The sequence below is a fragment of the Notothenia coriiceps genome, unplaced genomic scaffold, assembly GCF_000735185.1.
Source record: "Notothenia coriiceps isolate Sejong01 unplaced genomic scaffold, NC01 NC01_scaffold00004495, whole genome shotgun sequence".
Classification (NCBI taxonomy): domain Eukaryota; kingdom Metazoa; phylum Chordata; class Actinopteri; order Perciformes; family Nototheniidae; genus Notothenia; species Notothenia coriiceps.
In genome coordinates, this window is record NW_011337196.1 from 25,126 (window position 1) to 36,461 (window position 11,336).

The window sequence follows — 11,336 nt, forward strand, 5'->3', positions numbered from 1 at the left end:
CAGTAACAGTAAGCTCAGGATAACAAGAGATAACAACATTTATTTTTGGTGGGAGTGTAAAGAAGCAAAGCCAGCATCAATTTCTCTGCTGCCATGACTGTGATGAGCGGAGGCAGGGTTACGACCAGTGAAGCATAGACGGTGTTTACCTTTCCTTTGTGTCCCACACACCAACATTCACACCTTCCTCAAAACATGTGCAGGCTGTAGACACCTGCACACACAAAGGCATGCACTTTCACCTGGTACAACGTGGAATCGGCTGCCACATCTTTGAGAAACAACCTTTTATGATCTTGTCAGGTTGAACTAAATTCTAACAGGTTGAGGCCACACAAGACATGTTTTGAAAGGCTAATTTGAAGGAAACCTTGTATAGAGAGCAGCTGTCTGTCGATGAAAATACAGGCTGTCATTGATAATAAAAACCCTGCCAGCTCTTCACTCCTAGATGCAGTCCTTTTCTATCCATCCCACATAGTGACATTCAAAAGCAGCTTCACAGAAAACCTGCTAATGCAATTCTCATTTACATTTTAGATACTGTTGGATGTGCTGTCATCAGGGCTCCATTTTAATTACATGAGAGTTTTTTGAATGTTTTTACATGCCACGATCAGCCATAAAACAAAACAAGAATGATTAAGTGAGAATGTGTTTTGGTACATTTTGCAAAAGGAAGCAGACAAACTCTTATCTATGACCACCTCTATGTAATCTCTTCAGAACTATATGTAACCCTGAATACAGTTTGCAGTCCAAAGTAGCTACACAAATTAAAACGATTTTACATTTTCAAAAAGAAACCTTGAATATAATTTAATTTAAATTGGCTGGTCTACTTTAGCAGTTAGTCATAACCTCCATCTATAACCTTAATAAAAATAAATGTCCTTTAGTTTCATCTGCGCATTTAGCATTGAATAAATGACGTTGTATGAGTGCCTCGCAAAGCCATTTATTTTGTATCTGAGTACTTCTGTCAAACATGGCTGAACATGTTGAATGTAATGTAAATGGCCGCTTGCTGCTTTTTAATATATGCTACTTGTGCTGCATCTTTTCCATAGAGAGTACTGTGCATTCATTAAGACGGAGGTCATCTATAATATGTATGTTTTCTGCGTTTCATTAACAATTCTCATGTTTCTATTATTCTGATATTGTGATTCTTCTACATGTGTGTTATAGTTGTGTGGAAAATATTCACCTGCCTCAACCTTGAACGAAAGTAACAGCTGAGTAAGCATTAAATGTTTTGGCAAATTGTTGCATTCAAATCTGTTGTTGAACAGAAGGAATGAGGTAATGGAACAATTTAAACTGTAACTCATTGTGTGGGTACTTTTGTTGAACCATGCATAACCTCTATTATCTAAAGTCATGTTTTGCAGTTGTTCTGTGAATCATCTGGAAAAGTGTGTTTCTTTCTCTATGGCCATTAAACAAAGAAAAAAATGCTGCTTACTGGTTGATTCTGAGAAAAATATTACCGAAGTAATGATTCAAAATCTCATGAAGACGTGCATTTTGGTAACAGTACTTAATACATTACACGAACAGGAGGACAAACACAAAGTGTATCAGTGCACCGTAAGCACCTTTTTATTTTATTTGGATGGATTTATTTTGCCAATGTCTGGTTAATATCCATCAAAAAGTATTACTTGAGTTAATTGTTTCCTTACATGCTTTACCAAAAATAAAAGTAGTTGGTAGTCGTGGTTTGAAATGTCTTACTTATTCATGGATGTATCTGAGGATGAGCTAACTTTTAATAGTGTCACCAGCAGGTCAATGTTTTCAATTATCTAGTTAAGTAATCAACAACAAAAAAGTTAGCGAGACATTCGTAGTTCCCAGATGATGTACCATACAGACTTTAGAGAACCTGACTTTTCCTCTAGTGCCACTACAAGATTGTGATGTTAGATTAGGAAAGTCATGGTCCTCAGATAATTGAATGGTAACAAATTACATTCTCTGACATTTCCTCAAGAGCCATCATAAGGTAAACAAATCAATATGTCCGATACTTTTAATATGACCACATAACCCTACAAAAAAGTGCATCCCCCTAGACCAGGGGTGTCAAATTCAATTTCAACTCGGGCCACATTAGCATCATGGTTGCACTCAAAGGGCCAGTTTTATATATAAGACTATATAAGAATAAATATATAAATATTTAATATATATAAAATAATGTATTATATTACATTATTGCCTCTGCATTGGATTATTATCGGATAGGGTAATAACTTCATTATTAACTACGTCTGAAAGAAGTCTAGGGCAAACAATTGCAAGTCTCTTCAGTGTGCATGTTACAAAATGATTTAAAAAGAAAAGCTAAATTCTGAAAAAAAAAAAAAAATAAGTGCAATTTTGGGGGAAAAGTAACATTTTGGAAAAAAAAGTCAAATTCCGAGAAAAAAGTCAAATTTGAGATGCATTGTGGGACATGTAGTTTATGGGCAATGTGCTTCTGTAAAGCGGCATGTAACCGTATAATAAACATATTATATTCTTTGCAAGCTCTTGTGGGGCCACATGAAATGAAGTCGCAGGCCGGATTTGGCCACCGGGCCTTGAGTTTGACACCCCTGGTTTAGATAGTTAACTTTAGTCAAGTTATCTCAGTGGGTCTCCTACGTTTTGGTCACCATTTATGAGAATAAATGAAAACAGTTATGAAATACTATATAACAGTAAAGCAAGAATACAGTTTAAAAGGTGAGTGATTTGTAAAATATCCATAAAGAAAAATAAAATCTGTTTACCATAAATTCATTTTGCTCTCAAAGTGCACCCGGTTGATGCAATTAACTTCAATATTTAAANTACTAATTCTGAGAAAAAGGCAAATTCTAAGAAAAAATGAATATTTTGAAGAAAATAAGTCAAATTCTGAGAAAAAAACTTGTTCTGAGAAAAAAAGGCAAATTCTGAGAAAAAAGTCAAATTTGAGATGCATTGTGGGACATGTAGTTTATGGGCAACGTGCTTCTGTAAAGCGGCATGTAACCGTATAATAAACATATTATATTCTTTGCAAGCTCTTGTGGGGCCACATGAAATGAAGTCGCAGGCCGGATTTGGCCCCCGGGCCTTGAGTTTGACACCCCTGCCCTAGACACTATGTTCAGTGCTTCATTGCTAACAGCATAAACAAGTGAGTACACATCACAACAGGACAAGGAGAGACATCGGAAGAGATACGATTTTATCCAGTAAAAAAGTGGAGGGAAATATCTGCCAAATATGAGACAGATGAAATGGAGAAACAGTTTTCTGGAAGGTGAAGTCCTCCAGACGTCCTTCTCAGTGCCGTGGCATTTGACCGTTGAGTGCTGGAGAATCTATAGATAATAATAAAAGCTTTATCTTCAAATGTCAGAGATTTATTTAAATATTATGGTGAGAGACGTCAGTGAATGTTTTAATTATTTTGTGTTGAGTCATAAGTATCTTTGTACAATAAAGCAGTCCTATGGTACCTAATGGAAAACTTAACAAAAGAACATTCCCCATTACTCATTTTCAGATGCTTGAAAAACAACAAAACAAAACAGACAATAATGCAACAACAACAACAACCATCACTCACCATTCCTCATCAGAAGATCTGCCCACGCTGTGCAACTATGTGCTTGGTTGATGATGACACTAATAACAATTGCTAGTCCTTGCTCCATTGTTTGTCATTGTTGTCCATTTACCAAGGGCGGAAAAAAACGCATATACAGTGAAGGGACTTCTACCGTTCACAGCCAGTATGAGCTGAATAAAGGCTCCATTGAACATCAAGAGGAATGTGGGAGGCTTGATTCACAAAATGGATGAGCCAGTGACGTAATAGGCTGCAGGACACAGGACATGTGTTGTTTTTGTTCTCGGTGTATTGTAGCAAGCGTGATTTTCTACGAGACATCTCTTATGTTATGTTGTTATGCATTTATCCTGTATAGATTCTATATAGACATTACAGCTTTTCTGAATTACATTTCAAACTAAAACTAAGATGGAAAAAGTATTGTTGATAACTAGTTTCCAAAGTACAAAATGCTGTCATGCTTTTTGACCTGAGGGCAGGAGCAGGAACAGAAAAAAGGTCAATTTATCCCCAAATAGCTCAATTTAGGGTTAGGGTTAGGGTTACCTCCTAGATTGGGCAAGTTAAGCCACTATACTTTTTTTTAAGTGAAGTCATATTTTCATGGCCCTTTGTGATTGATGCATTATTATCATACTGATTGACAGAAGACTTCCTGAAATAACTGTTGATGTTGTCATCTGACTTCAATCTAATTCTTCCTTGCTTATGGGACAACATAATCAAAATTGGCTCATCTTACCCCACTCTCCCCTAATTAATAAAATAACGGTTTTATTTGGTTTTGTTTTTATCACCATCGGTAGCACAGTTTAGCTCAGACACTTATCTTCAACTCGCCCAACAGGATGCCCATATGAACCCAAACCTTAATATTTCGATAATTATTACCAATGTTTATTGCCCTATATTTTGCTCTTGCAAAGCATTAAATTACAAATCAGATACCATCAACAAGTTGGACTAAAAGGATGCAACAGCCTCTCCACAGTGCAAAACTCTGTTGAGCGTTTTCACTCTGGGGCGTTTTCATTCTGGGGCTTTATACTTTCTATTAATACTTTCTACTTTCTATTTTTAATTTATTCTTTCCATTTGTACGTAATACTTTCTATTTGTAGTCTCTGGCTGTTCACCACAGATTCAGGCGGTTTTCTCTTGGTTGAACAACTCCTCTTTGTGCTGTGAGTACATCAAGCACATTGCAAAAAAAAATAGACCAATCCTGGGGAAATAATTCAATAGAAAGCAACACAATTAATGAACCAGTTTTCTCAGTGATGCTGTAATTTTGTTCACAGCCAAACCCACAGTGCTGGAGATGGAATATATTCTATTAAAAGAGGGTCTAAATAACCAATGGGTTTTGCTTCTTTGCAACCTTTTAGTAGACTGTCTGGAGTGCTCTCTAACGTCGGTAGGTTGTCTTATATCTACATTGGCATGTTTTATATTAAGAATTAACATTGCTCTCCTTTAAATAAAAGCAACTCAGCACCTTCATTTTTAAACTAGGGACTTTAACTCAATAGCGTTTACTTTATTTTCCTGTTACTCTTTAAGAACCCTTATCAGACTATGTTTGAGTAGCCCATTATTTCAATGTTGGTACAATCAACATTTTATGTCTGAAATATTTAAATAGACACTTTTGTGTACCTTTGGTCCAGGTCTTTTGTTATCGTTTGCCCTCCAGCCTTTGTAAAGATAAAAAGATATTACATAAAATTGTGTTCCAAAAGTTTGAGGTAATGTTCATTTTCCAATGATTTAAAATACAACTTTTACATGTGTTGGGTGGGTCACACCTTCTTTGAGAAAAAAACTATTCATGTCCCTGCTGTCCCTTATTTGCATTCCCAGACTTGTTGTTTTGTGTTGTTCAAGGTCGTGAGAGACGAAAAGCATCTTCTCTGTTTCTTTTCATTTCAACTGAGATATCTCACCAATTGTTGCAGCAGTGCTCCCTTTCAGTTACCTTGGCAGCAGCTCTTTAGGCAAGCAGAATAAAATAGATACTGAGGAACTTTAAGATCTATGAATAGCCTGAAAAGTGTTGTTACACATCTTCAAATTAGGTGTTGTGTTTCATCTAATAGACTTTTAAGACCTCAAAAAGCCTGTCACCTGCCTGTCAATATAACACAAACCAATGTACATGATTAATAATATCACCTTGTTGGATGTGTTACTCCCAAAGGAAATTAATCTTGGAATAAGAAATGTAACAACATAGGGGAAAAATGCTCCATAGAAAAGCCGGGAGACATGCGACAGTTGCTATTTACCATCGTGTTTCAAGCCTTGACAGCTAACTGAAAGTTGGACAGAGTAAGATCATTCATTTTAAGTCACTTAGACACAGCCATATTTTCATGCCAGTGCCTGCTGGTAAATGGAGTTGAATTTATGCAGAGTGAGTTTAGGGGCTAATTGTGTGGTCAACAGGCAATTCATCACTCACTACGGAGACTGAGATAATGAATCAAAGTTCAACCTGTCGATGCGTCTGACTCAGATTATCTTGACCTCGCAGTATGAGATGTCTACAGAGAGAAACGCCTGACAACTCAAGTCTTTTTCTCTCTTCCTCTGTATAACGACGTGCAAAGCACTTACCTGAAATTACTGCTGGAAGCAATTTGATCTCTATGCTAGTCCAAAAGGGATTTTCTCCTGCTGCTTGTCACTTTCCTTAATAACCCAATCTTTAACAATTTGTGTTAAGATCAGTGCATGTCCATCCACCAGTGTTTATTCCCCTTTAAAATGTATCAAATGAAATGCCTGAAATTACACTAAAAGTCTAAATATCACATTTTGTTCATGCCTGGCTGAGGTGGTTGGTGTTTTGTTAAAAACAGAGTGTGAAAAAGTGCAGTTAAAATGGAAAGAAAATCAATAAATTAAGCAATTAAATGGGTAGGAAAGGAAATGTTTTGAAAACATCAGATCACTGTGGACCTTGAGGGAACATTCCTCTTTAAACAAACATAAATTTCCTTATTTCCATCACATTTCTACTTGGTTTTCTATCTTTTGATGTTTTCACTTGACCTTTCTCTTCTTCTGTCATGGTCTAATGGCAAAAGACTGGAGAATAAGCACTACCAGAAAATATAGGGACGAACCCTGTCTTGCAGATTGAGACCAAAATGTTTCTAAAAAGACAAGACACTGCCTGCCTCTTTATATGGATTAGAGTCTAAATCAATAACAATTCATGAGTTGCAACAAGTTCAATTGAGCTGAATAGTTTGTAGCAGTGAGATTCAGTAGAGCTGTTTTTTAGTCCCATTTCTCCCACGTTGATGAGAGTGGCAGCGCTATGGTTGAGTTCATTTAGCTTGAATGAGATGCTGGGGAGCTCCTCAGCTCCAAAGCCCACGACGGGAGAGCAGTTTTGAATTGGAACAAAGAGATTACTATATGAAGGTAGTAGCAGTCAGAGGGAGCAATAAGATAAGGAAGACATGACGTGAATATCAGTGGCATGATCCTGAAGAGGGAGGCAGAGAGCCAGAGTCACCTGGGGAAACACTTCGGTGCACAGCAGAAAATCACTGTGAGAAAAACTGGATGTCTGGCAGAGAGGGCTAATGATCTGTCGTGGTTTTTCTTGGCAATGGCGCAGGCTTTGTGGAAGAAAACTGTTTTGTATGGAGCATGTTTGTGTGGACCGACTCCGACTCAAACTGCGACAAAAACATCAGTATGACTGTTGTCACCACTGCTTCACTTCTGGCCACCAAAAACCACACCAGATGATTTGGGGGCCCCATGTGTAATGGAGCAATTGGGCTAAGCTGACATATTTCTTCGCCTCAGAAGACTGGTGCATATAAACTTGATGGTAATTCGAACTCAGGCGACACAAGCAAAACGTTTTTCATTGTCGTGTGGAGGTGGAAATTGACTTGTGGTCTTTGCCTTCATGCACTTGCAATACACATAAAATAACAAAAATCAAAGTTGTGCAATCCTGGGTGGCCTGGCCTTGTAAAATACAGCAAATAAAGCTGATGACAGAAGCCTCAGCCAAAATATTCTGAGGCCGTATCCAACCTGAGGGCTTTCCTGAGCCTTCATCACACTTAAAGTAGTGAAAATTAAAGGTGCAGCTGCTGTAATTTAAACTCTTTCTTTCTCTCTTTTTTCCTTTCCCAAGAAGCAAGATGAGGGATGACGACAGCGGGTTAGCAAAGAATTGTCAGATGAGGGTTACAGGGGGAAAATGATTGTCAGCGGTGGAAAGGCAGAGACGGTCAGACACAAAGAGGCCTTTCTCCCAGCAAGCTGAGCTGCCTCACGTCACAACACGAGCAGGAAACCAGACCAGCAGCAGCAGCACCACCTTGCCCCTGGGACTGAAAGTGTTTCGAGACACAGAGGTGGAGGAACGTTTGGGGAACGAGGTAAAAGGGGAAAAGAAAGGGGTCTGGGATATTTAATGAAACCCAATATCCTGCCTCTCGTCTAAAAATAAATGGAGCACATGAACACAACGTAGTATGTGTGTGTTTGCATATGACGTATATCCTAAGTCGTGTGAGAGAGCAGTATTCATTACCCAGGTTTATTTGAGCTGAAAATGAATATTGTATCCCCCTCCCACACACACACACACACACACACACACACACACACACACACACACACACACACACACACACACACACACACACACACACACACACAGGGGCTATGCTGGAAATGTTCAGAAGAGAAAGATTACTTCTAATGTCTCTTCAAGACCTGCGGGTCTCTAGAGGATAGCCCCCAGCACCATCTACAACACACACACACACACACACACACACACACAACCTCACTCTACGAGGTGAGGTAACACCAAGTGTGCACCACTGACTCAGTGTGTGTAAAGGGGTAAAGTCAGTTTGATTATGGAAACTATACAGACCATCGACTCACCTCTTTACAGGCAATTAAATGGTAGACTGGGTCTGAGCAATTAAATGGTGAATTTAAACTTTAGAGCTGCATATTTTCCCTCAGTGTTATTCTAAGCGTGTGTGTGTGTGTGTGTGTGTGTGTGTGTGTGTGTGTGTGTGTGTGTGTGTGTGTGTGTGTGTGTGTGTGTGTGTGTGTGTGTGTGTCTGATAACTAGTAATTACTCACAGAAAGGTACGTGTCCCTAATGTTTTCTCCCCTAGAGTGGCACTCAGACGAAGGTGTCACTTTACTACAATTAAATTAAATACAAATATGTATAGCAACAGAGTAGCTTAATACACCAAATGCAATGGATACAGAGGATAATAATGAGAGTTATACTGGTACAGGAAGCTTATGACATGATATTGGAATAAAGAACATTTGAAGTAGCTTGTGGACTACAGATATCAATGAGGATAAATAACTGTATTACATATATCATGGCATACCTTTGGTTTCATTTTTGTTCAAGATGTACATTAGATTTTTGCAATGGATTATAAGAGTTGTTTGTTAAAAAGCAAAAATCCAACATAAACAGGGAGTCATTTTCAAGCTTTAGCATTATTTCCAAAATAATAGTGGAAAACATCCAATTGAGTTGTACATATTTGATGCTCTAATGTTAGCATTATGTTTGTTTAAGGTGTGTTTTTATAGGATTTTATAATAACACACTTTACCATTTACATCCATTTTAAACTACATTTTAAGGTTAGGTAAATGTTTTGACCATATTCCTTTACACTTTTTTTGAAATTCTCTTTTTATTCAGCTTTTCACATGTTTACAGTCATAGATAATACAATATTCTCTGTAAGCCTTCTGTAGTTAACACTGAAATCACAAATCAAATGTACATATTTGTGGATAATACAGAGGCAGGCCTCACTGACCTTCAAACATGCTATAACATGATATACAGTACGAACAGGCAGGGTTATGGGGGTGTACCTGCAACTTTTTCAAACAACGGGGGCATAGAAAAAAATATAATATCAATTTTTCCCATCTTGAGAAAAAGATTCCCTGTTGCAGTCTCAAAGCAAGCGTTATCCTTTCCATCTTAAAAATATCATACACAATGTCAATCCACTCATCCAAAACGCTTGCTTTGAGACTGCAACAGGGAATCTTTTTCTCAAGATGGGAAANCCCGGGAAACAAACACAATACACAGATTATTTTTGCGGTATTTGAAATCATGTACGCAGCTCGCGACGTAACTAGGAGTCTAGTGGACGGTATCAGTAGGCTACTACAAATAAAAAAAATTCAAAATCTTAAAAAAATAAAATAATAATAATTTTATTTTTTATTAATTACGTTGTTTATAAATTAATCTGAGGGCCGCAAAAAGAGGAGGTGGGGGCCGCCATTTGCCCATCCCTTAGCTAGGCTAACTGACCAGCTAGGCTAGCTGACGAGCTAGGCTAACTGACTCCCACTCAGAAAGTATGCTAGTTAAGCACTTCCAGATGTACGTTTTTGTTTATGTTGTTCCTGAAAATTCATCTTTACCTCCTGCACACTGTGTAAAGCTCATCCTGCATTATTAAAAAAAACATGGTTTAGCTAGCATCAGCTGTGTATTGTGTTTATTGCATCAACTTGTCAAGATTCACAACAAACGTCTACAGGACTGTGATTGTCAGGTGAAACCAATCATTCTCGCTACCCTAGAGAAAACTAATGTTGGTGTCTCCTGTCACTGCAGAAATATAAATGAAGCTTTAACTTTTTGGAAATGAAAATAATTGTCCAAAAGAGTCAACAAGTAAAAAAAACAGTGACGATAGATTTAAAGACATAGTTCAAGAGTTCAACTGTTTCGCTAGAATGTAAATCATCACCCAGCACAGAGCGAGTAACACTATAATAAATATCAAGGAATATCAGGAAAGCAAAGGAAGCAAGCGCGAGTGAGAAGAAAAGTAGAAGATGTTTAACTAAATAGAGATAGGCCACAGGAGGGAAAGAACAAGGTCCAACCAAGGAGAGCGCAGATGAAACACACCGTCTGCCCTCTGGGTGTTGCAAATATTAAAGCCGTTTATTCTAATCCCCTTCTCTTTAGGTTTGCATGTGTCTGCTACTGTAGCTGCACAATAGTTTTCAGCCAGTAAATATTAATTTAGCTGGAAGGTGGGATTAATTTTGACGATGTTTTTGGCACCTGAAATAATGGCAGTTTATGGTTCTGATTGAACATGCCTTTAGCAGGCTAATGAGATGAGAATGGGAACGTTTGAGTCTAAATGCTCAGTTTCTTCGTTAATAGCAAGATTGAATTGGGGGCTTTTATTAAAGGAATTAGCAGATTAGTTTTATTTCAAATGACAGCCAAAGGGTGTGGTGTTACCCTGCTGTTAAAAACCTTCACATATCCATTTGTAAGGAACTACAACTGTTAAAAGATCTCAATATATTTAAGGCTGCAATTTAGGTTACTTATTGCCATTTCTGATTGTTTATAACCTGATGTGGACTTTCATGGTGTACTTTATTTGAGTTGAATCCTTAATAGTTTATTTTTTAATTAATTCCCAACTGTCTGCATTTCACCTTTGTATTTGAGTCCCTTTGAAAAACTATTCCAATATTTCATAGTGATGAAATTATTGTGTTATTATGTTTTTGGCAGGCCCTCCAGAACAATAAAGAGTGTTTATAAGCTGACTGGCTGTTAACAATCTCACACACGCACTTCACTGAACAGCGCTCTGTTGAAAATCCACTGAATGTGAAGCTTTTGTTTGATCTA